We start from the raw sequence: 25,197 nt of genomic DNA on the forward strand, positions 1-25,197 counted from the left end.
GGGTGAAAGTGAAGTGTGACGACCACAAGGGGTACACAGGTATGCACAGCAGGACACCACCTTGTGCAGGGCCTCGGACTGACCCCACGAAATCTACAGAGACCTACCGTGAGTATGCAAATCACCTCGAAAGCAGGAGCATATGTGTTGTGGGATGCAAGGGAACACAGCTTCAATGTAGGCGGAAGATCTGCTAGGGCAAAACCTGTACTTCACTGATGGGGTGCAGTGGCTGTATCTGTCATTGTAGATATGCAGCAAGCACCATGGGCGTGGTGCCACACGACTTCCCCAACGTGTCTGCGACTATAGGGGCTATTGAACAGGTGGAAGAGCCCCCAGTCCTCGCCTCAACCCAATACTCCTCCATATGCCCTGATGGAAGAAAATGTGCACCGGTTGGAAATGTGGTTCCTGGACCAGCTTCAGGTGCACAGCATTCACAGTGAACCGTGCCCCCTGCCGGAGATGGAAGGGGCCAGCCCACCACATCCACCTGCGCCCCTGTTCAAAACCCTTTGCGATGCACATGCCAGCATCTGTTCCCTACCACCCTCTACGACAAAGTTCGCCAGCAGTTGGAAGAGGACATAAGAAAGGTGGGTATCACTGAGCCAGTAGCAGTGCTGAGAACCCATGGAGTGGTGTCCTCGTATGGGTGTGGTCCCGAAGAAGGACACGCAGCCGTGCAGAACAGTGTGGACTATCAGCGACTCAGGCCAAGCAGGGCAGCGGGAGACCCACCACAACCGCTTCCCATTTGACGCAATCTCCAATTTGCCAAAACACACACATTCAAAACAGTAGCAGAAGCTTATTCGGGGCATCACCAGATCCCCCTGGACTACGAGTACAATAAGCTAACCACCTTCATCACCCTGTGGGGTTGCTTCCACTACTGACGCACACCCATGAGCCACTGTGCATGGCAGTACGCCTTTATCAAGCGCTTTGGTGATGCAACAGCAGAGATCCCCAGGAAAACTGGTGACCGTAGCATCGCTGATGCTTTCTGACACACATACCAGTTTTCTGTGAACGTGTGTGGAAAATGGGATCACCGCTCTGGCTGGACAAATTCTGCTTCTGCAGGAGAAGCATGACCTTCGCAGGTTATTAGCTCAGCTGGGAAGACTATCAGCCTAGCCAGGACTTGCTAAGCAGTATAACCAATTTCCAGATGCTGCCACTCCCCTCTCTCACAGATATCCAATCGTAGTTCTGGGTGGTGAAACAGGTGGTGCCATCCCTCACCATTGCACCACTCAGGAAGCCTTTCAGAGAATTGTTGAAAAAACTGTCAGGGAAAATGGTGTACTGGGATGGCACACCTCCAGTTCATCATCGAGTAAACAAAGGAGGCTATAGGCAATCTTGCAGCAGAGGGCCTTTAGTATTATGACTCCACACTGCCCACAGCAGTGTTCAATGTCTTTAAAAGGCTTGGCATCTGTTTTGTGGTCATCCAACAATACTGCCAGTGTGTGTCTCAAGAGTGCCCCCTCTGCTACAAGGGCAGCTAGAAACTGGCCCTATGTGGCAACCAAGCCATCCTGAACAGCTGGCCGAGAAGAACTACTCATCATTAGAGGGGGAGGCCCTTGCCATCGCAAGGTGCCTAAAAAAGGTGCACTTGTTCCTGCTGGGATGTCCAGACATCACCTTCATCACAGACCACCATGCACTCACTAAGATCTTCAATGACAAAGAGCTGAGACATCAGCAACCCCCGCAGATACTGAGACCTCAAGAAGAAGACATTGATGTACTCAATTCGCATAAAAGTACCCTGAATGGGGAGGCAAACCCGCACAGCAGATGCAGACCTCTCAAGATATCCCCTGCTATGTGGTGAACTGGACGAGACAGACCTGGAGGAAGATAAGGCTACATGTGCCACTTGGTCATGGCTTGGTGGAAGGCTACCTGCACCCTAGAAGACAAAGAAGGCACCACTGTGGACCTTTGTCAAGTGGAGGAGGAAGCGCACCAGGATGAGGACTACAGGCTCCTCCATGAGCACGTGAGTGCTGGGGACTGGACTGACCTAGAAGGACAAGGAGTTTCGATAGCACTCCGCCCATACCACAGGATGAGGAAGCACTTGGTCATGCTAGGGGGACACTCTCATGTATGCCGAGTGACAAGGGGCAACCTGTGACTTGTAATTCCCACAGCCCTTTGCCATGCGGTCCTGTAGCCAGCCTCCACACAGGTCACCAGGGCAGGGGACTCCAAGCTCAGGCGTGCCAGGCAATACGTGTACTGGCCTGGCATAGATGCTTGAGGTAGAGCAGAAGAGAAGGTATTGTCCAAGTGTGCAAAATCAACGACTCCCATCACAGCGTGTGGATAACCTCAGCTGCCCACATCCCCACCTCGAGTAACACCTCCTTCCAGCAAACAGTGGCTGACCTGTTCCAGCTGGAGGGGGAAGAGCTACCATGCGCTTATGCAGATGGGTTTACTGGCTGGCTGGAGGTGGATCCCATCTCCCCAGGGGCACCACCAGTCTGCTCATGACTCAAAAACGGCCTTTTGTACGTAAGTGTACAAAAGGTTTGGTATCCCAAGAAGTCCTGGTTCTTGTGACAAGGGTACGAACTTCCATGAATGGGGAAATGAGGACATTCCTATCCGAGTGGCGTGTGCAGCTGAGGGTGTCGTTGGCTCATTACCCACAGTCCAACGGCTGAGCAGAGGCCGCAGCCAAGTCCTCTCCAAGACGCTATTGAGGAACAACACCAGCCTGGGAGGCTCCCTGGACCTCCTCGGGATGCAACCCACTCAGGGCCATACTGTAGTGCCTTCAACTCCTTGCTACACAACACCGATGTGCCCCAGCCCAGCTGCTGATGGGATGTCAGCTAAGAGACTCCATACCTGCTGCCAGAAAACACTACAGGATCAGTAAGTGATGGGCCAGGATGCTGAGGAAGCATGGAACGGACCGTCCCCCACCCTGGGGACGCAGCAGCAGCCATGAGAGAGTCAACAAGAACCAGCATACAACCCTGCCTCGCTCAACCCAGGATAGCAGGTGCACCTACAGGAATCAGATGAGACGGGGTGGAGACCCGTGTAGGGGCTACTGTTGACACTTCCAGCCCCAAGACAATACATGGTGTGGCTGGACAGCAGTGGGTGAGCCTCCCTCAGGAATCGCCGCCACCTACGCCCCCTGTGAGGTGACAGGGGGAACAAACACCCACCATGCACGATGAAGAGGGGGTGGGTCCCTTGGCAGGGAGAGCTGGACTGCAAGGGGGTAGGCTCCTCAGCCTCTCCCTTCCCTACAGAGGCCGGATGCAGTGTGGCCTAAGACACCTGTAGAAAACAATGTACAGCCAGGGAAACTTCCGCCTTATACACCTGCCTGCGAGTTTAGAACCTTTATGCATGGGACAACCACTAGGTGAAGCAGTAGCCAGACACCTCAAATGTCTGGCACCACTGTGTGGGAGGAGAGGTTAAGGGAGAAGGAAGACTGGGGGAGCTGAATGTTCCTACCTCTCCACCTTTCCATCCCTCATCCTTCGTCGCAGTATTACCAGATAGGTGAATGTTGGTTTTCTGCTTCGCTACCACTTCTGCCTCACACTTACTGTTTCAGAAAGTGGTGAGCGAGTATATAATGCCGGAACTTTTGTCCTCAGGTGTAACATGACATTGCAGTGTTTTGTACTCCTAGGCAATGTTAAGGTGTTTTGTAATGTGTTTAATCTTTGTACAAAGATACCACAGCAGCGGTAGCTCCAGTGCATGTAACTGAATTCCTTATTGTTGTAGCAATTATGCCATTCTGAAATCAACAAGTATATGGATATGTAAATTTTGCCAGCACTGTGTCATGTAATGCCTAGTCTTATGATGAGTGTCAGTATCTGCCCATTGTTTTGTGAAAATATTTCAGTGATCTCCCTTCTCCTCGATCAATGTGTGCTTTGTATCAATATTGCAGGAAGTGGGGATTTTACTGCAATGGAGAGTGGGTGTTGTAGTTTGAAATTCACACGGAAAGTTTCCCGCCACTCCCCCAGGGCTTGGCATGCCGGCAGGCAGTCTGACTTGGGCTGCCCTGGAGGGAGTGACATGCCCTTACCTGTACCTATGAGAATAAATCTCAAGCTGGCCTTGCTGTTTCCATCTCCCTCCTGGTTCTCACCCTCAAGAAGACCCAATTCTAGCAAGCCTGGAACAGCTCCAAGGCAAGGGGCATAAAGTGGATTAAGACAAATCAGAGGCCTTTCCAGAAACTTTTTGTGAGTATTTAGAAGAAAAATGATGAATGTCAGTACTCTAGTTGAAGAATTAATGTCTATCATGAGTAAGGTATGAGAGCAAAAGATTCTTCATAGAGTAGAAAACACCTGAACAAAAATCTTAACGAACATTTTGGATGATTCCATGGTAGTAACTGACATACCAGGCAAGAGTGGAGTGGGCATATTTCTCCAAGTGTATGAAAAACGTTCTAACAAAAAGTATACTGAATGAAAAAGTGATACAGCTGATAAGGTTAGGCAAATAACTTGAAACTGTGGCTCTGATAACTCGATGTGAGACTCGTTCACGTGTTTATGACTGTGATGTTGTGTTCCCTGCAGCCAATGGGAAGTCTGGAAATAGTGAGCTTGTTCCAGATACTCTTCATTTTTTTTTCTAATGAAGGAATCTTGAAAACCAGAAACAAAATCAATGTCAAACCCAAAGAAAGTCAGTCAACATACAACATGCCATTATTGCTGCAGTTCATTCTCGATCATTTATCTCCCTTTTACACATGGGTCATAGTGTTCATTTACATAGAAAGTCTGGATCAAGAGGACTTATTGACATATTGAACAACCTTGGATTCTGTGCACCATAAGGTTGAGAACCCTTAACCCATCGCGTCCAGCATATACTCCTGCCAACCATTCTCCCAGCCAGGCATTCCTGGGAAAATTTTCTATTTTTAAACAACTTCACATATCTAAGCCATTACTTAAAAAAAAATAAAAAATAACTGTCATAATACTCCACCATCCTTTTGACTTCAAGCTGATGCCCCCAAATTGTCCACGAAGGGCGTGTAGTCAGAGAAAGTGAAAGTGGGGAAAGGGTGGTAATTTTTGTTGTTTTTATGCTCGTGCCTATATGCGTGGCAGATGTGCAGTGACACAACTAAAGGAGGCTTATACCAGCCCTCCACAATTATAACACTTCCAGAAGACTGCAATCCAGCACAAACACCATTTCCATGGTATGTTTTTCAGAAATGTGGTGGGGAGTGCTGCTGTGAGTCTGGAGGAGAACCTTAGCAACAACCTTGATGTGTAGGCTGCCCCAAGAAATTAGCAGGCCTGTGTGCTTGCTTGCTGCTCATCACCTTCACTTCACTACCACTACCTTACACACACACACACACACACACACACACAGATGTATGTTTGGCTTGCACTGTCATTTGGTTCTAGCATCATGCAGTGCCACTAGAAGTCATGGGTATTACAACTACTACAAATACTACTGCAACTATTACTACTACAACTACTACTTAGTACAACTACTATTATTACACTTCAACTACTACTTCTACAACAACTACTACTACTACTACTAATACCACTACTATTATAACTACTTTACCTCTACTACTACTACTACAGTAAACCTAAAAAATAGTTATTCACGTACTCTCCATAATCAAAAATATTTTCCCATTATAACAGATTTTTTTTTTTCTGTGATTTTGTACTTTTTCATCATAATAAATAAAAACACATGAAAATTTTTCATAATAAAAAATAAGGCACTGATTTTCATCATGAAAGCAAACTTTCTGCTTCCATTGTTCACATAAAGACACAGCAGTGATGTGAGGGCTTGCTCCACTGCGTTTTCCTCCCTCCTCCCTTTCTTCACTCCACTACATTTTCCTCTATAAAAAAATTTTTCCGTGTGATTTGTACTTTTTCATCATAACAAACATACACTCACGGAAACTTTCATTAAAAAATAAGGCTCTGATTTCATCATGAAACAAACTTTCTGCTTCCATTATTCTCGTAAAAAGACACAGCAGTGGTATGAGGCTTGCCACACCGCGTTTCCTCCTCCCTCCTCCCTTCCTCCTCCTTTTCTCCACTCCCTTCCATCTCCTCATCCATGCCAATATCCCCTTCTCCAGGATCATCAATACCCTCTGAACCATTCCCATCATCGGAAATAGCAGGTGAATGTACAGGGGGAAATGATGGGCCTGCAGTGGAGGACTCACGTGATCCACCCTCCTCATGTGACGCATAAATATCAACACTCAACATGGCGGTCGCTCTCCTCAGAGGAAGATTCACATTCTCCCCTCACAATTTGCAATAATGCAGCCTCGAGTTCTCTCCCTATTACACTATCACTAACGTCTTTTCTGGCCTTTGGACTTCATTGGTGTTGAAATCAGTGGCAGCAGGCGCACAGCCAAGGATCTGGACACAGAGAAAATTTTTTGCATTGGTCTACCCATTACGGAAGTACACAGGTAAGTGAAGCATGACTTGGATGCGTGCAGGAGGGTTGCCGGTGGCTGCGTGTGGTGAAAATAACCCATGGAATATTCAGACAATGCCGCAGAACACTAGATCATGTTTACGTGACACCCAGATGTCCCCTAATCATCACATATACATGTCACCAGGATGCGATGGGTTAAAGTATGAGACATCAGTGAGAGTGAATTCACCAACTGTAGTGGATCAGCAGTCCTATATCCACTTTGTATATGACTATGTTGATCACAGTGAATTCACCAACTTGAGTAGATCAGCAGTCCTATATCCACTTTGTAGTTGACTATGTTGATCACAATGTGGGTAGTTGAGATGGACATGACACATTCCACGCAATGGGAGGAGTTAAGTGAACTCCACCTGCAGATGGAGTTCATGCAGAGGCACCCATTATAAGGACTGGGAAATTTAGTACAGAAATGTGGGCACCACATGGACTACCTAAAGTGATTGTGTACCAACAACCCATGGTGCCTGGCTATTCACTTCTGACCACTGAAAATATAGAAATACTTATACAGGAACCTGAAAGTGCAGGAATAGGGCGTCAATTTGACATGCTGTGGATATGGAGCCCTTGGTTACAGAATCCCCATTTCCCAGGATGGAGTGGATTGATGGATGTAGTACACAGTAAAACCTTATCCTACAGTACAGCAGAAATCCTGCCTCTTTCATTTGTCAATTTTGATCCCAGGAACCCATCTATAATCTACACTTGCCTTCTATATGCTGTGGATGGTGGAGAAAAAAATGGACAGTCTGAAACCATAGTCATCTTTGACCAATCACTCTATGCTAAAGTGTGTGAAATGGTTCTTGCTGCAGGGCCCAGTAATCCTCTTTCACATTTGGTCATTCATCTTGGTGGTTTCCATCTACTGATGTCATTTCTGAGAGTTATAGGAAACATAATGGCAGGAAGTGGCCTTGAAGAGCTGTGGGAGACCATATATGCAAAGAACACTGTTATTCACATGATGAATGGACATGCCTACACCAGAAGTCTTCATGCTCATTTTCTTACTCAGCAAGCATTAGGTATGCTGTTCTTGGAATAATTCTCTATTGATGAGACTCTTATGAATGAGCTGAAAACCATTTGTGAGTCCCTTTTTGACAACACTGACAGTTTGGATTATATCTTCCATTCTAGTTCTTTAGATGACATCAAAGGTAGTTTTGAAAGCAGATTAAAACATACTGTAGTTGCTGGCAACATCAATACAGTCCAAATTACCCTGTGCTTCTGTGTCCATAAAGAAAATCTTCATACACCAATGTCATACATTTCACAGTAATGTTATTATCCCACCTGCTCTAAATTAATATTATCATTAGGGAATGTGTTCTTATCTCCATACACATTTCTTTAATATTATCCATTTCAATCATAACTTTCAACTCTATCTCATACAGTGTTTCCGGATCAACACGCTCGTGTAATGCAAGTTGAGAGGGACGAACATCTGCTGTCGACTGTACATGTAAGCAAGGTCAGATGAAAGTGTGAGAGTAGGATCCTTAGAGTTTATGGTATATACACCAGATGGCTTGTTATCATCGTCTCAAGTAGATACAGAGAATGGAACATCCTGGCATACCTTTACGACCAATGTGGTAGACAAGGAAATCCCCAATCTTTGTACCACTTTTATGCTTTAATGGAGCATTTGTGGCATTCAACAGACAAAGGTAACACATTTTATCCTAATACACGGCACATAATGCTGACTCATAGGCCATTCACACAGCACGTTTCAGGTAATGTTATTGCATCCACTCCTTTTACACCTACAACACGGACAGAGACTTGTGAATTTGTGTGGCAACAAGTTTGTGCTCTCTTTTGTTACTGGTTGTTTCTTCTCTGTGTGTTGCAGTATAAAGTCCAGACAATGTGAGGTAGTTTGTTGAGGCATAGATGAGTCGACTTGTGTCACTATTATAGGGAATGTCATGATGTGTTAGTGAATGCTCCTCCTTAGTTTCAATTAGTGAGTGCTCCTCCTAACTATTAATTGATGGTGGTGGAGTGACAGTGGACTGAGTGATTGAATTTACTTGTGAGAGAACAGGGCATGGATATTTCATGTCAGATACATAAAGTCCCTATATTTTAATACCACCATCAGCTGGTACCAGTTCAATAGAATGCTTAGCCATGGTGTCTATGTAATAAAACATCTGCAGGACACTGTAGATTGTTTGTCGAAACTCACCTGTGAAGCGGTTTAATAATTCATCCAGTTGTATCTCTGAAGTTACCTTGCCCTTCATGTGAAACTCTGAATCATCCACACAGCAGAGACATATCTCAGGTGCTTCAAGGATCCAGACCCATTTGCTCAGTCCTCTAATGCTTTTAAGGGAGGATTCTTATATTAAATTCACCACTGACCCAGATGCTGGGACTCCCCTACTTTTACATAGAATAACTATACCTAAACGAGTCAGAGGGCCAATTCGGTGAATGGAGAACTCAGGTTCTTCTGTCAGTATGTGGGATTTGTCTGAAAGGTGTGCTCTTCTTCCCCCATCCGACGTCATGCATGATAACGACATTCATGAGCGGTGTGACCAGTCGGGTCTTTATGATACTTGCAATAGGCATGGCGGAGTCACGAAGGTGTATGCAGTCGCCACTCTCAATGGGTTCGCTCCTGTTTGCAATACTAGCTAGATTCACTGTGACCGGAGACACAGTGCTAGTGTTGGTCACGATGCTTCGTTGAGTAGTTACGGCCGGTTGCAGGTGATCGGCGTCACGAGTAAGAGTGAGCATTGTTATTGACACCCCTGGTAGTCGGCCGTGAACGAAAAAACTGTTGAGACGTGAGAGGTTTGTACAGCCCTTATACGAGTAGTTCCGTCTGTAGTGTGACTGGTTGTGGTGTAAGTATCCACCTGACTAGCGATATCTGAGCCTAGTTTCTCATCTATCTCCTTTGAGAGTTCTAGCAATTGGTCTCCTGGTCTGAATCCAATTTGTAAGGCAGTTTCTAATTGTTTTTGATCTAGCTGATTGATAAATCTATGGTAACCCATTAAAATTACCAAAATATTTTAATTTGATAACATCATCCCCATTGACACGAGTTACCCACGGTGTTTCCCGCAACAGATGACCTATCTCAGAATTGGTGGCACGACTGCCTCATATGATGTGGTTTCTTTAACTGGTATTAACATGTCATCCCTAATGCGTTTATAGAGAGTGGAGAAAGCAACAGGGGAACACGCTTTAGAATGAGAACAACAGAACCTTATTAACTTCCTGCAAAATTCATCGAAAATTGTGCAACTGTCTAAACAACCAGATCGTAACTCAGCACCCATGCACGATTTGCCTTGATGTAATCAGCCTTTAAGATAAGAGAACTTCGGTGGTTAGTTCATTAATTGCCTGTTATCTGTCTGTATCAGCTTCACGGAGTAAATTGAATACTGATAGGGAACTATCCTCAACAGTGAATTTTTAGCGGTTCATGTCATCCAAGAAAATGGAGTTTGGAAGGGGGGGCTTGGTTTGCCAACGTTGCCAGAGTTTGAGGTGGGAAATTTGTGGGAGTAGTCACTGTATTGAGGGAAAAGTGTGTGGGAAAAGTGGCAGATAAGGCAGTTATAGTGGTGTGTGATGGGGTTGGCGGTGGTGTAGTTGTAACAGGAAGAGAAGAAAGTGGCAGTGGTGAACATAACTGAAATTCTAGAGAATCAGTTGAGGAAGAAGGAGTAAGAGCATCAGGATCAAAATTATCTGCATTTTCTACAACGGTAGTAGGAGTAGTAGTTGTAGTAGTAGTACATGTAGCAGCAGCAGTATTAGTAAGAGTGGAAGTAGTAACAGTAGTTGGGTGAGCTTTCGCATAAGATTTTCCTCGACAGAGGAATGTTACACCATTATCACCAATCACAGTCATCATCTTCACTCTCATCGCTAATCGTCTGTCGAGTGGGAGAGAGTTCAACTTTATGGAGGTAGCTCATGATTGAGAAGGGGTCTGAACAAGAGCAGTGAGTAAGAGGGTGGAGAAAAACAAATAAACAAATACGAGTACAATTATGAAATATATACAATGAGTATTATAAGAAGGAGTATGATTTATATTATAATGAATATTATATGGGAGTAAATGAGTTATGTACAATGAAAAGTACGTGAATGAAAACGGCTTTAAGAAGAGTGAATAAACTGAGAGAGGAGGAAACATTAATAAAAACAGAGAATGTAATGTAAGGAATACAGTCAGGTGACTAATAAAATGAATCACAATCTGTAGAGAAAGCTACATGCAATCTCCATAGATATATGAAAAGATGATATAGAGAACAGTAAAATATTTGTAAATGTATCCAATGTGAGTGAGCGAGTTTCACACAGTCGAGCTCGTAGCAAGAGTGAGGCTGGAGACTCCACACATTCAGGAGAGCGAAGGAGGTGACTGGAGAAAGCGGTATGGCACAAGTTGTGACGTGGGTGTATGTGAATGGTGCTGCCGTACTCCCAAGGCAGAGAAGCTGAGTTGATTGAAGAAGTATGATGACGAAAAAATGTGACATGGAGCATTGCGACTGGCCATGCTCCCACCTCAAGGACAGGTATGGCAGTGGTTAGGGCTGGTTGTGTGGGCAGTGGTGGGGGTTGGTGTGGGCTGACTCACCAGGTTGGGGTAGGGTGCAGTTGGCTTGGCATTTGGCATGGGTTGAAAGCTGTCAGAGCACGGCAGGACAGCATCTCTCCATAACAGGGCCTCGCCAAAAATATACAAGATGCACAACAGCCAGGTGAACAGAGGACGAGGCAGGAGGCTGAAGTCAGGAGGCAGGATGGAGGTGCAGTAGGCAAGGCTTCGGCAGGTAGCAGTTGAACAGAGAGAGTACGTACGAGACGTGAAGTTAGGGTTGAACTACATGTTGCCATTTATGCCCACTCAGGTCAATCCAAAGTCTGATGTAAATTAATGGGTGTTTATTCTGACTTGGTGAACACAGATCCTGCCGTATTGGTCATGCCTCAGAACTGATCATTGGGCTGGAGAGAAGCTGGGCCACTCATCTAACCAGACCTAACTCAATTTTTTTTTTACGTGATGCCTGACGAGCATTAAAAAAATTGGCATATAGGCCAGGAACACACAATTCTACACATTCACACTACTAGATATATACTAATATACATTGCTATTAGTCTAGTTTGCTAGTTAAGAAATTATTAAATAGTTGTTAAAGTAATGATCAGCATTAATAGCCTCAAAAGTCGGTGAAATTAATAGTCATGATCAATACTGACTGCTTTGAATGTGGAGCCACAGGGATTAACTGAATCTTCTCTCAGTGGGTTCTAAGGGCCTTGGCCATTAGATGACCCAAAGCCTTTCCTCAGCCAGTGTGGGTTATACTATATCATACGTGGGGAAGTTTCTACAATGACCGGAGGAATTCACACGTATGCCAAACAGTCTGCTGGCACAGAGCATGACCTCTAACACCTCCTCCAAGGAGGAGAGGGAGGGAAAGGCAGGGAAAACCGAAGGCAATCATGTGGTCTCGTAATAGGACGACACCGAGGGAATGAAATCTAGGGCACCATAGCAGGAAGTACTTGATGGTCTCTGCTGATGAAGGACACCATGGGCATCAAGGGGTCAGCACCATACCTAACTGGTTACCGTTTAGACCTGTGTGACCAATATGCTGGTGGACAAGGGTAACTTCCAGACAGTGGTTGGGATGGTGAGGAATGGGTTGGTGGCCATACTGATACTTCATGAAGAGCTTCGGTGTGGTCATAGCCAGGTCGAAGGAGAGGTGTGACGAATGTGCAAATTGACAGACACGGCGCATGGATGACTGTAGGGCATTGGGGTCTGGGTCCAGTTAGTTGGACAATGGGAAATCGTGCATGCCATGCTGCCCAGACAACATTTTCATTCCCAATTATCCCCATATGGGAAGGGATCCATTGCAAGCATGAGATCCATGTAGGTGAGGTAAAAAAGAAAAAAAGAGTGTGGAGTGTATGGACCAGTCTTACGTGAGAGGATGACTGTCCTAAGAGGTGTAACAATCCCATACATTACCACTGGTTTAGGGGGTATGAAGTGTTTTACCAAATCAAAGTCTAGTACTTGAAAGATAGCATACTGTTCTGTGGTGAGGACAGAGTGTGGGCCAGACAAGGTCCAGGTTTGGCAGTGGGAGAAGTCCTAAAATTACAATTCAGAGACCGGAGATGGGCGAGGAGGAACAGAGAGAGGAGAAGCAAAAGAAGCCACTGTACAGGGGTATCCAAAATCAGGTAATACTGGCAGGCCAGCACTGCCTCAGGGAAATTACACAATGGGACTGGGAGGTGGCTGATTGAATTAAAACAATAGTAATAATTGAACGCTTCTATACTTAAGGCACAGCATTTAATTTTAGCATCTATCCCATCTTCTGCCTTCTCCAGAAATGGCAAGACATTAATTTTGATCCTGAACTACCACCTTGATCTACCTGGTTGATGGGAAGAAAATACCCTTTGGAAACTGGAAGCAAATCCATCGAGTTTATGTTGTCCACAGTTGATGGATCTTTACTTTCCAGGGATCATGCTGCCATGCTGCACCATCCACAGTTCTCAACACATCACACAGTGGTGGAATTAGAGGAAATAAAGAAGAAAAAATAAACAGACATGAAACAGGAGACATTAATAGAAATGATGAGAAACGTCAATGGCGAAATCATAAACAGAACAAGCAAGTGTTCAAGAAGATGGACCAGAGTAAACACAAAACATGAAGATGAAAAATTAGTATTAGGTAATGTGATAACAAACCAAAGTGTGCATGATGATGTCAAAAGCATAACTGATGAACATGTACTGTAAAAACTTTCCAAATATAAACACAGAAAAGTGAAAGATACAAATCATACTATCATTATTGCACTATGAAGTATGTAAGACTAAGAGAGAATGGAATCTCAATAAAGTGAAAGGTTGGAGAGCATTTTAAAAAATTATGGAAAATCATAGGGAATTTGAGGGTCTGTAGGAAAGAAAATTTTATGAAGAAACAAAAATTTAAAAAGTGTGGAAGAAGTGGGAATTAAAATTGTATAGAATATTCGACAAGGCATTTGGGAAAATAAGAATATCAGAAAAAGTACAATAAGGAAATGACAAAGAAGTTAACAGATTAACCCATCTGGGTGACATGTGCATGTGATGGCCCTGGGACATCCGGGTGGCATGTACATATGATCTAGTGTTTTTCGGCATTGTTTGAATATTCTCCAGATTATTTTCGCAAAACACAGCCACCAGCAACCCTCCTGCATGCATCTGAGTCACGTTTCAGTTACCTGCTTACCTCTGTAATGGATAGATCTACACAAAAACTTTTTCCTGTGTCCAGATCCTCGGTTGAGCGCCCACAGTCACCAACTTTAACACCGATGAAGTCCAAAGGCCAGAAAAGTAAAGACCTTAGTGATAGTGCGATAGGGAGAGAACTCAAGGTGACATTATCGCCAATAGTGAGTGGAGAAAGTGACTCTTCCTCTGAGGAAAGCGACCGGCATGATGAGTGTCGATAATTATTCATCGCATACACGTGTGCCCTCCACAGTGCACCAATCGGAGGTGGAGGAGGGAGGGAGGAGGAGGCATGGTAGGGTAAGCTTCCAGTAGCGCTCTGTATATTTATGTGAATTATGGAAGCAGAATGTTTGTTTCATGATGAACTCAGTGTTTTATTTATTTATTTTTATATATGTGTACATATTTGTTATGATGAAAAAAGTACTAATCACTGGATAAATATTCTGTTGTAGAGGAAAATATAGTGAAGTGGAGAAAGGGAGGAGATGGAGGAGGGAGGGAGGAGGAAGTGTGGTGGGCTAAGCCTCGCATCAACGCTGTGCATATTTATGTGAATAACGGAAGCAGAAATTTTGCTTCATGATGAAATCAGTGCCTTCTTATTTATTGAAAGTTTTTGTGTGTGTACATATTTGTTATGATGAGAAAGTACAAATCACAGGGAAAAAAAAAATTGTTATGGTGAAAAATATAGTGGAATGTAGATAGTAGCCTACATAGATACCTGTTTTGATCACAATATTATTATTTAGGTTTTATGTAGTAGTAGTAGTAGTAGTAATAATAATAATAATAATAATAATAATAGTAATAATAATAATGATAATAGTAGTAGTAGTAGTAGTAACAGCAGTAGTAGTAGTAATAGTAGTAGTAGTAGCAGCAGCAGCAGCAGCAGTAGTAGTAGTAGTAGTACTAGCAGTAGTAGTAATAGTAGTAATAGTGGTGGTGGTAGTAGCAGTGGTTGTAATAGCAGAAGGCTAGTATCAACCTTTGTTGTGCCACTGCGTGTCAGCCACACATACGGGCACAGGCAAAAAAAAAAAAAAAAAAAAAAACTGCCCCCTTTCCTCACTCACTCTTTCTGACTACACACACTTCACGGACAATCTGAGGCAATCAGCTTGAAATCTAACGTTTGATGAGTATTATGACACTTATTTATTTTATTTTTTTTTTTTTGGTTAAGTATTTACTAAGATATTAGGGTTTAAAAAAGGTGATCTTCTCCGAAATGCCATGGCTACTAGAAGGGTTGGCGGAAATATTTGCTGGACACAATGGGTTATTTTATTTATTTTTTTTTATGTATGTGTACTCCTTTGTACTTCAGGTCTGGTCCTCTGAAAATACTTTCTAGGTATTCAGTAAATAATTTCGATGAAATTTTACCTTTCTGATGCACCACCTGTCCAATCTTCATTTTTAATTAGTCTTTATGTAATTTTACTGCAACAATTCCATTTTTATATATATTTTCGAGCATTTTTACAATGTTCTCTTTTACCCCTTGTTCCTGCAATGAATTTAAAATTGATGTGTAGTCCACAGAGTCGAGAGCCTTTTCAAAATCAACAAAACCTGAGCACAGTAGTTTATTACTCTATATGCTGCAGTTTTCTCAGTTACATGATTCATGGTGTGTAAAGGATCCAGTAATCGAATACCCACTTCGAAATCCTGCCTGTTCACGAGCTTGGTTTTCTTCCAAATTTGTTGTTATTTTGTTCGTAATGATTTCACTGAAGAGTTTGTAAAGAACTGTTTATAGGTTAATGGGTTCATGGTTACTAAAATCTTTTGAGTAGCCTTTCTTGCAAAGCAAAATAACTAGCATTACACCATGTTCTGGTAATTTTCTTCTTTATACACAGAGTAAATAAGTGGGTGAGGCTGTTTTGCATCCAACAGTAAATCTACTACTATTCCATCTTCTACTGAGCTTTCCCGCTGTCCATACTTTTAGAAGAAATATTTACATCGTCTGGTGCTACCTCAGTTGTATTATTTGTGTCAACTGAGAAGTTAGCTATTGGTACTATTGTCTTTGATGCGTGCAGTTGTCAGGACTGCAATTATTACAATTATGTAACTACAAATGATATGTAACAACTATGTAACGACAAACGATTGCATTATGTTACACTTGCTACAATTATGTAACTACAAACACTTTGTACCAATTATGTAACAGTTGCATTAACAAGATGTAACTTTTATGTAACTTTAACTACAATTATGTAACTACAAACAATATGTAACAATTATGTAACAGTTGCATTAACAAGATGTAACTTTAATGTAACTTTAACTACAATTATGTAACTACAAACAATATGTGACAATTATGTAACAGTTGCATTAACAAGATGTAATTTTTATGTAACTTTAACTACAATTATGTAACTACAAACAATATGTAACAATTATGTAACAGTTGCATTAACAAGATGTAACTTTTATGTAACTTTAACTACAATTATGTAACTACAAACAATATGTAACAATTATGTAACAGTTGCATTAACAAGATGTAACTTTTATGTAACTTTAACTACAATTATAAGGCCAACATAATTATGTAACAGTTGCATTAACAAAATGTAACTACAATTATAAGGCCAACACAAGTATGCATTACCACAATATTATGTAACAATTCATAAAATGTTACAATTATGTATTACTACAATGTAACAATTACTATACGATTATGTAACAATTCACAGTTACAATTATGTATTACCACAATTTTACAGTATTACAAGTCATACAATTATACCACAATTCTGTATTACCAGAATCATCTTACAAGTTAGGTGAAATATTAGACATTACTAAAGGGATAACTCAATATGTAATGTAATAACCTAGCAGTATTACCATTGCACAATTATATGCGTATGTCTGTTATACATACACATCTTACAAAATGTCATACAACAACCATTGCATTTATTCAAATATGTTTACAACTTGTTTAAAATATAATATTACTTGATCATTGCAATTTACTATGAATATTATATGTATACACTATTATAATCAATATTATGTACTAATAGATTAGCATATGTCAATGATGATTGCTGTCAGAGGACCTTCAGCGGCATGGCCGAGCATATGTCAGGACTCCATATTATAATTACAAATCATAATAGATAAATAGATAAATAGATAGATAGAGAGACAGATAGAAGCAGCAAGTCAGATGATGAGAAGGTATTGTGTCTGCAAGAATCGACCAATGCTAAACATGCTTACACACTCTTAACTCAAGGAATGCTTTATAGGCACACGACAGCGCTTCGTGACCATACACACACATACACACATACTCACACACAGGCTTCTAGAACTTTCCAATCACATTGTAACACACGTGACACGGCCCCTGCTACACCAGAATTTAGGAAGCAGAGCTCAGAAGGAGACAGGCCATAGAATCGGCAGGTAGTACGAAGAACGAACCTAGCAACATGGGTGAGAGAGAGAGAGAGAGAGAGAGAGAGAGAGAGAGAGAGGGAGGTAGCTAGCGGGACTCTACTTAACTTCACTCATGTGTGAGAGATTTTGTTAATATTTCCAAGACAAATAAAAATAGTCCCATACTATTCTTTACCTCTCCTGTCATTGCATGACAAATGGGAACGAAGATTATCTACATACAAACTACTCACGTATAACAACCGCTCGTCCACAACTTTAATATATATATAACTGAACTACAAAACTCCACTACAAGTTTATACTACAAAATCCTTTGTGACACAGTCAGTACATAAAAAGAGCCATGTTGTTTGTTTGTCCTTCAGTCACGCCCAAACCAAGGGCAGAGACCCCCAGACCCATATATATTCTGAATCAGGGTGACCCAAGGATGGTTATAGGGGGTCAAAATTCAGATCTGGGTCATTTGAGGTCACCGGGAGAGTGTTCACCATTTTGCTCCGGGCAATGCCGGGTACCCCTGCAGCCCAATTTTTGGCTTGGAGACTCACATGACCTCCAGTTCCGTTATAGGTTACGTGAGGTTGACCTCCGAGGTCAGTTGAGGTCACAAGTAATAGTAAACAAGTGCGCACAAATACTTTGCATTAGTCTGCGAAAGCAGAAATAGAAAGATCGTGGACCTCTCATAATCCCTCTTCAAAAGCATAAGAGGTACAATGTCTTTCTGGAGTAGAAGGAAAGATTGAACTATAACTAGGTTTAGGAGTTCTTTTGGTGTGGCAACGCAGGGTACTCCCGTTTGTTCTATGTAAAATTCTTCAACCCTCTTCACCATCCTATCTCTGCAATTAATGAATCAGCCGTTTTTGTCTTTCAGAGATATAATTTGCTGCTTTCCTATTACCACATTACCTCTGACCTATTTCAGAATTCATTCTTCTTCGATGATTTGTTTGATCTGACCCATGTTTCTCTTTCTTTTTTCTTCTGTCTGTTTCCTGTTGATAAGCATATTCAATTCCACTGTTTCTTTATCATCTTCCTTTGTTTTTACTTTCATCTCCTGTCTTCTTTCCATGAGCTCTAGGGACATTTTTGGTTATTTGTTTACTTTGGTTGGATTAGCATTCCCAACGATCTCTGCTGATTCTTTTAGCGCTTTTGTTAGTCTCTCATTCAACTCATCAGTGTCACACTCAGCATAAATTTGAGCCAAAAATCTATTTGTTATTTCTAACTGAAATCCTGCTTTATTGTCTCTTACTTTTATTGGGCATATCTTTTATTCTTTAATCAGCTTCTTTCTTTCCCATTCTGAAATTGAAGATGGGTGTCCAACCCACCATCCTATGGTCATTTCCTATATTTACTTTGTTGATAATTGTGACATTTATGATCATGTTATACTTATCTACTATAATGAAGTAAACTTCATTCTTTGCGTCTCCATTTGGACTTCTCCACGTCCATTTTTTTTTTTTTTTTTTTTTTTTTTTTTTGTGAAGCGGCATGTTCATTATTGACATGTTATACATTTCAGCAAAATTTACCACTCCGAAATCTCCCATTCATGCTTCTCCATTTTTCGATTTGCCCACTTTTGCGAAGTCTCGCATGAGTATAGACTTTACGGTCTTTTCTTCCTCCATAATCTGGAAGATGTCACAGAATGTTTCTGTTTCTTCATCTGAGCTTTGAAAAGTCGATGAATATATTTGTATTATTTTCAGTGTATATCTTTTGCCTAGTCTAGTTACAGTCTGTACTACTTTGTCTGATACACTGAAGGATTTAACAATGCTCTCTGTACGATTTCTGTTAATTAGGAACCGTGCACCATTAACTCTCATTTTGCCTTCCCCTGTTGTGAAATAGGAGGTTGCCCTCTGTGAGCTATATTAAGTTTTCTTTTTTTGTGGATCTCACTCAGACGCACAATATCCCAACTGATGTTTTCTAATTCAGTCATTAAGTTATCAAGTTTATATCTTGTGTAAGACTTCTTTCATTGTACGTGTAAATCTTCATAGACTTCGGGTTGTTTAATGTTCTCTGATTTGCCGAAACATTGCCTACTCACTTTCAGTGGCACACTGCCCGTAAGCACAGGAGGCAGTGCGATTGGACCTTTAGTAGACAATAATTTAACAGCAATACCCGGGACATCATTACCAATAAAATTTATGTTTGGTTTGGAGAATTGTGAAAAATAATCTCACCTCCCTGCCACATAGATTCTTATGAGATGTAATTTTTGTGCCATCTTATTCAGTATGTTCGGTGGAGCTCAAAAATCCTTCAGGGGTTGTCATGGTTCACGTCATCTAAGACAGTATCTCGTATATCTGCCAGGCCTTCCCCTATCTGCCACCCCAGGATGCACCAGGTAGCAATGGGATCCTGCCTGCAAGTATTTGCAGGCTCGACTATAGCTGTAGGTGGGGCGCCCATCATCCATCCACTTGGTGTGGTGATACCCCGTTTTTGGGGGTAGCTCCACATTGAGTGGCAGCAAAATTATTTCCTGTAAACCAGGAAATCATTTACAACGCTGGGTGGTAACCTTATAACCAACCAACACGTGTTCCCTACGTGAGAACAAGTGGGTTGGCGAAGGGTTAGTGCCCCTGAAAAGAACTAACTAAAAATACGAACATGAAGCTTCAGACCAGGACTGACCAAAAGATGACGACTAAGGATCGAACAAAGGACTTGGTATGGATAGCTACATGGAATGTAAGGGGTGCGAATGATGAGGTGAAATAGAGAGAGATTGTACAGGTGCTTGAGGATGCTAAAGTGGATGTATGTGGATTAACTGAAACTAAATGGAGAGGTATATGTGCAGGAGTAGTGAGAATGAGAGGGCAAAAGAAGGAGTGTGAATTGTTGTGAGTAACAGATGGAAGAAAAACATAAGAGAATATGAATCAGTTGGCTCAAAGATTGTGTGGGTAAGAGTGAAAGTTGGACTACAAATGTGGGTGATTATGTGTATGTGCCAATGCAAGATCGTGTAAGCAGAGTGAGAGAAGAGTTCTGGACAAATGTGGAAGCGTGCTTGGAAAAGTTTGAAAGGAATGAGAGAGTGTTCTTGATTGGAGATATGAATGGAAGAGTAGGGAATGTGAAGGTGGATGGAGTAGTTGGTGAGTGGGGTGTGCCTGCAGAGGTGGATGAGAATGGCAGTGCCAAGGACATTTGCGCTGGGAGGAGGTTGGTGATAGCTGATACCCTCTTCAGGCACAAAATGATCCACAGGTATACATGGCGAGTGATGAGAAGGGTGGATGGCGAACTGAATGAACGGAAGGCAATGATTAATTATGTGTGTGTGGATGAAAGGATGAGAAGATATGAGATGGATGCAAGAGTATTATAGAGGTTGGGGGAGTGGACTTTCAGACCACCAATTGGTGGTGGTCAGAATCAGTGTCCAAACAAAATGGAGAAATAGAAGAAGGGACGGACAGGAGGAAATAGTTCTTACAAGGAGGGTAGAAAAGTTACAAGAGGATGGAAATAAGGCTGAATATAAGAGGGAAGTGGAGGAGCGATAGAGTAAGTATAGATTGGAGCAGATGGGGGATGTGGAAGGTGTGTGTAAGATATTCACGGAATAAATCTGCGCAGCATGTGAGGTGGTGTGTGGGCTGAAGAGAAGACGAAAAGGCATGCAGGGAACAGCATGGTGGACTGAAGCGGTGAGAGAGGCTGTGGAATAAAAGAAGAAAGCATATAATGAGTGGATGAGCAACAGGTCGTGGAAGAAGTTGAGAGACGGAAGAGAGAGTTATATGTAAACAGGAAGAGAGAAGTGAAAAGATTATTGAGAGTAAGAAGAAAGTGGTTGCGGAATTTGGAAGGAATCTGAGTGTAAAGTGGAGGGAATGTAAGAAAATGTTCTGCAAAGAGGTAAAGAGAGTTAGACAGGGTACCAAAGAAGCTAGTTGGGGAGTCAAAGATAAAGATGGTAGATTACTAGTGGAGAAGGGAGAAAAAGTGAGCAGATGGAGAGAACACTTTAAGGAATTGTTGAACATAGAGAATGAAAGTAATACAAGTATAAGTGGCTAGGGAATGGCTGGGAGAAGGAGGGATGATAGAAGATAGGAAAAAACAATAGGATGGAAGTCGTGGAAGCAATGAAGAAAGTTAAAAGGGGAAAGCCCCATGAATTGATGGAGTGTGTGGTGAGATGCTGAAGCATGGGGAAGAGATAGTAGTAGAATGGATGTGGAAGATGTGCAGATTGGCCTGGGAGGAAGGTAGAGTCCTGGATGATTGGAAGTTAGGTATAATTGCTCCCCTGTACAAAGGAAAGGGGGAAAAAGAAGTGTGTGGTAATCATAGGGGCATTTGCCTTCTTAGTGTAATAGGAAAAGTATATGGTAGGATACTTATTGACAGAGTTGGGAAAATAACAGAGGAACTAGTTGGAGAAGAACAGGGAGGTTTTAGGAAGGGAAGAGGTTGTGCAGATCAGATATTCATTCTTAGATCCTTAGTGGAAAAGTTTCTAGAGAAGGGAAAGAAATTGTATGCAGCCTTCATGGATTTGGAGAAAGCATATGACAGGGTGGATAGACAAGGATTGTGGAAAGTATTAAGAATATATGGAGTAGATGGGAAGTTGTTGAATGCCGTGAAGAGTATGTATGAGGGTGCCAAGCCTGCAGTGCGTGTGGATGGTGAACTGAGTGAATTTTTCTATTTGTGGGTTGGATTGAAACAAGGATGTGTCATGTTTCCATGGTTGTTCAATCTGTACATGGATGGGGTTATGATGGAGTTACAAGGTAGAACAGTGGATGTTTGAGTGGCCCTTGCGAGAGAGGGCAGTGTTTGGAAACTCCCTGTACTGTTGTTTGCAGATGATACTGTGTTGTTAACTGAAGACGAAGGGGAGCTGCAAGGCTTGGTGGATGAGTTTAGAAGAGTGTGTAAGAAAGGAATCTAAAGGTGAATGTAGGGAAGAGTATAGTCATGGTCTTCGAGAGAAGTGAAGTTAGTGAATGAACAGTGAAACTGGATGGGAAGGAAATGGAGAACGTGAGTGCATTTAAGTACTTGGGTAGTGTGATGAGTAAGGATGGAAGTTTAGAGGGTGAAATGCTTGAAAGGGTGCAGCAAGGAAGAAAGGTTGCTGGCTCCTTGAAAGCAGTGATAAGAAACAGGGAATTGAGCATGGAAGTGAAAAAGCTACTATACGACAGTATTGTTATACCAACTCTAACGTATGGAAGTGAAGCTTGGACGTTGTTGGAGGGACAGAAGTCAAGAGTGAGAGCAGTGGAAATTAGTTATTTGAAAGGAGCATGTGGAGTCACATGGAGAGACAGGCTGACAAATAAGGAAGTGAAGGAGCGGTGCGGTGTGGATGTGGATGTGATAGGAAGCGTTAGGAGAAAGACATTAAGGTTGTTTGGCCATGTGGAGAGGATGGAGAGTGAGAGACTGATGAGGAGAGTGTATGTGAGTGAGGTGGAGGGAGGGAGAGGGAGGGGGAGGCCTAGGATGAGATGGAGGGATTGAGTGGAGAGGTATATGAGGGAGGGGTGTGTGAGCTGGGAGGAGGGCAGTGAAATGGCGGGGGACAGAGCGACATGGAGGCGATTTGTTTGTGGCCACCCCTTACGGGATTAAGGCGTCCGGCAATAGATAGATAGATAGACAGACTGTAGCACAAGTCGAACATTGCAGTACTCCCGAGGTGGATGGCAAGCTGGTGACAGGGAGAGCTGGTGCTTCCGATTCACCAGCCCTCAGAACTTGATCCTGACCAGCTCCCTTTGCTGAATATTTTAAGTTATTTCATTTACACAGAAAGTAAGCCAGCATATTCTCTTGAGAGCTCTATCTCACTGCATGCACGTAAGATATCACACCTATTTCCACTCCCTTTTGCAATGGCCGGTGTAGTATTACTGGCAAACGAAGTGGTATCTCGAATGCCACCACCGGCAGGGTGGGGCTGGCGGCACAGGGTCCTACAGGTCGTCATCATGCAACTGTGCTGGCAGCGACTGTTGCAAATTCCATTCATGCTCGTCAGTGAAGAAGTGCAGGTGCGGCCTTATACTTCACCAATAACCATGGTCTCAGCACCAATATGATTTTAGTAAATTTTTTCCTACAGTCCCTATACCCTCTGGTCCTGTTCTTTACAGAACCACAAATCTCTCCCTCTACCGAAATATCCCTATTTTGTTTTCCTGGTTACCATCTCCTCACACACTTCCGTAATAAGGGTGGCACCTGTTGTTATATCAAATCTGAATATGCAGTTGACACTGTTTTAAACTTAACTTCAACTAATTTTGATTACTCACTGTATAAACTAAATTATCTAAATATTACCAAATATCTCTCTGTATGATGAAGGATGAGGCTATGGCACACCTAATGTCTGACAGCTCGTATCTCTGACTGGGGTAAAAATAATCTTGTTGTTTTTAATGCATCAGAAACTCAGTTTTTACACCTATCAACCCAATACAATGTTCCACAGGAGTACCCTCTAAGGTTTAATAACAACCAACTCAATCCTGCATCATCCTTGAACATGCCTGGGGTTTCATTCACTCGGGACTTATCTCGGAGAAAATCATGTTGCATCTCTTGTGAAATCTACTTTCAAGAGATTAGGTGTGCTAAACCGACTCCATACCTTCTTTTTCCCTGCACAGTTGTTGACTTATACACGGGTTTTATTCGCCCTTGTTTAGAGTACAACTCTCATGTGTGGGGAGGTTCCCCACATACAGCTCTTCTCAATAGGGTGGAGTCAAAGGCTTTTCATCTCATCAACGCTCCTCCTCTTACTGGCTCCCTTCAACCTCTGTCTCATCGCCACACTGTAGCATCTTTATCTCTTTTCTATCGCCACTTCAGTGGTCACTGCTCCTCTGAACTGTTTGCTTGCATCCCTCCACCTCTACGACGGTTGTGTAGCAACCGACTAGCAACAAATTCTCATCCCTTTTCTGTCCAGCTCTTTAATGCAAGAGTTAACCGTTACTCTCAGTCCTTCATTTATGCAACAGGTCAACTGTGGAACTGTCTCCCTTTGCCTGTATTTCCTACTTCCTATGATCTCCAGCCTTTCAAGCGCAGTGTGTCCAGGCATCTTGAAATGAACGGATCTTGAATTTGGCTCTCTTTTGTATTGTTTTTGTTTTTTCTTGGAAGGAACAGTTTGCGGGCTCCCGGCCTTTGGTTTCTTCTTGCATAAAAAAAAAGTCTGTCATTCCCCCAATGCTTCCTCAGAACTCAGTGTATTTGGCTCATATCCACACACACATGAATAACCTTAACCTTGCCCTTAGCACCGAAATTACCATTTAGGGTGATATTAATGTACATAATGTTGAATGGCTATTGCATTCTGCCAGGACTGACGATACTGGTCTAGAGTGCGAGCTGTTTTGCAGAATCATTTAATCTCATGCAGTTAGTAAACCAACCAACCAGAATACCAGATAATCCTGACCATAATGCACATCTCTTGGATCTATTTTTGACAAATAATCCAGATCAATACAGGATAAAAGTACTGTCACCACTTGGATCCTCTGACCACAATATTATCAAAACCTCATTAGTTAGCACCCCCGAACCTCCCAGTTCTGAACATGTCAGGGTGACCCGATGGCACTTTGATAGGGCAATCTGGGATGGATTTAGAAATTATCTTCCTGAAATCCCATGCCAGTATTTCTTCTCTTGCGACGTCATTTCTACCCAGTACCACGTTAATGACTTATTCTAGCTGGTTTGTATTAATTCATACCAAGTCAAGAGTTCACTGCAAGACTGAACACTCCA

Source organism: Coenobita brevimanus, chromosome 67 (genome assembly GCF_032717465.1).
Source record: "Coenobita brevimanus isolate Jiangsu-jjx chromosome 67, ASM3271746v2, whole genome shotgun sequence".
Classification (NCBI taxonomy): domain Eukaryota; kingdom Metazoa; phylum Arthropoda; class Malacostraca; order Decapoda; family Coenobitidae; genus Coenobita; species Coenobita brevimanus.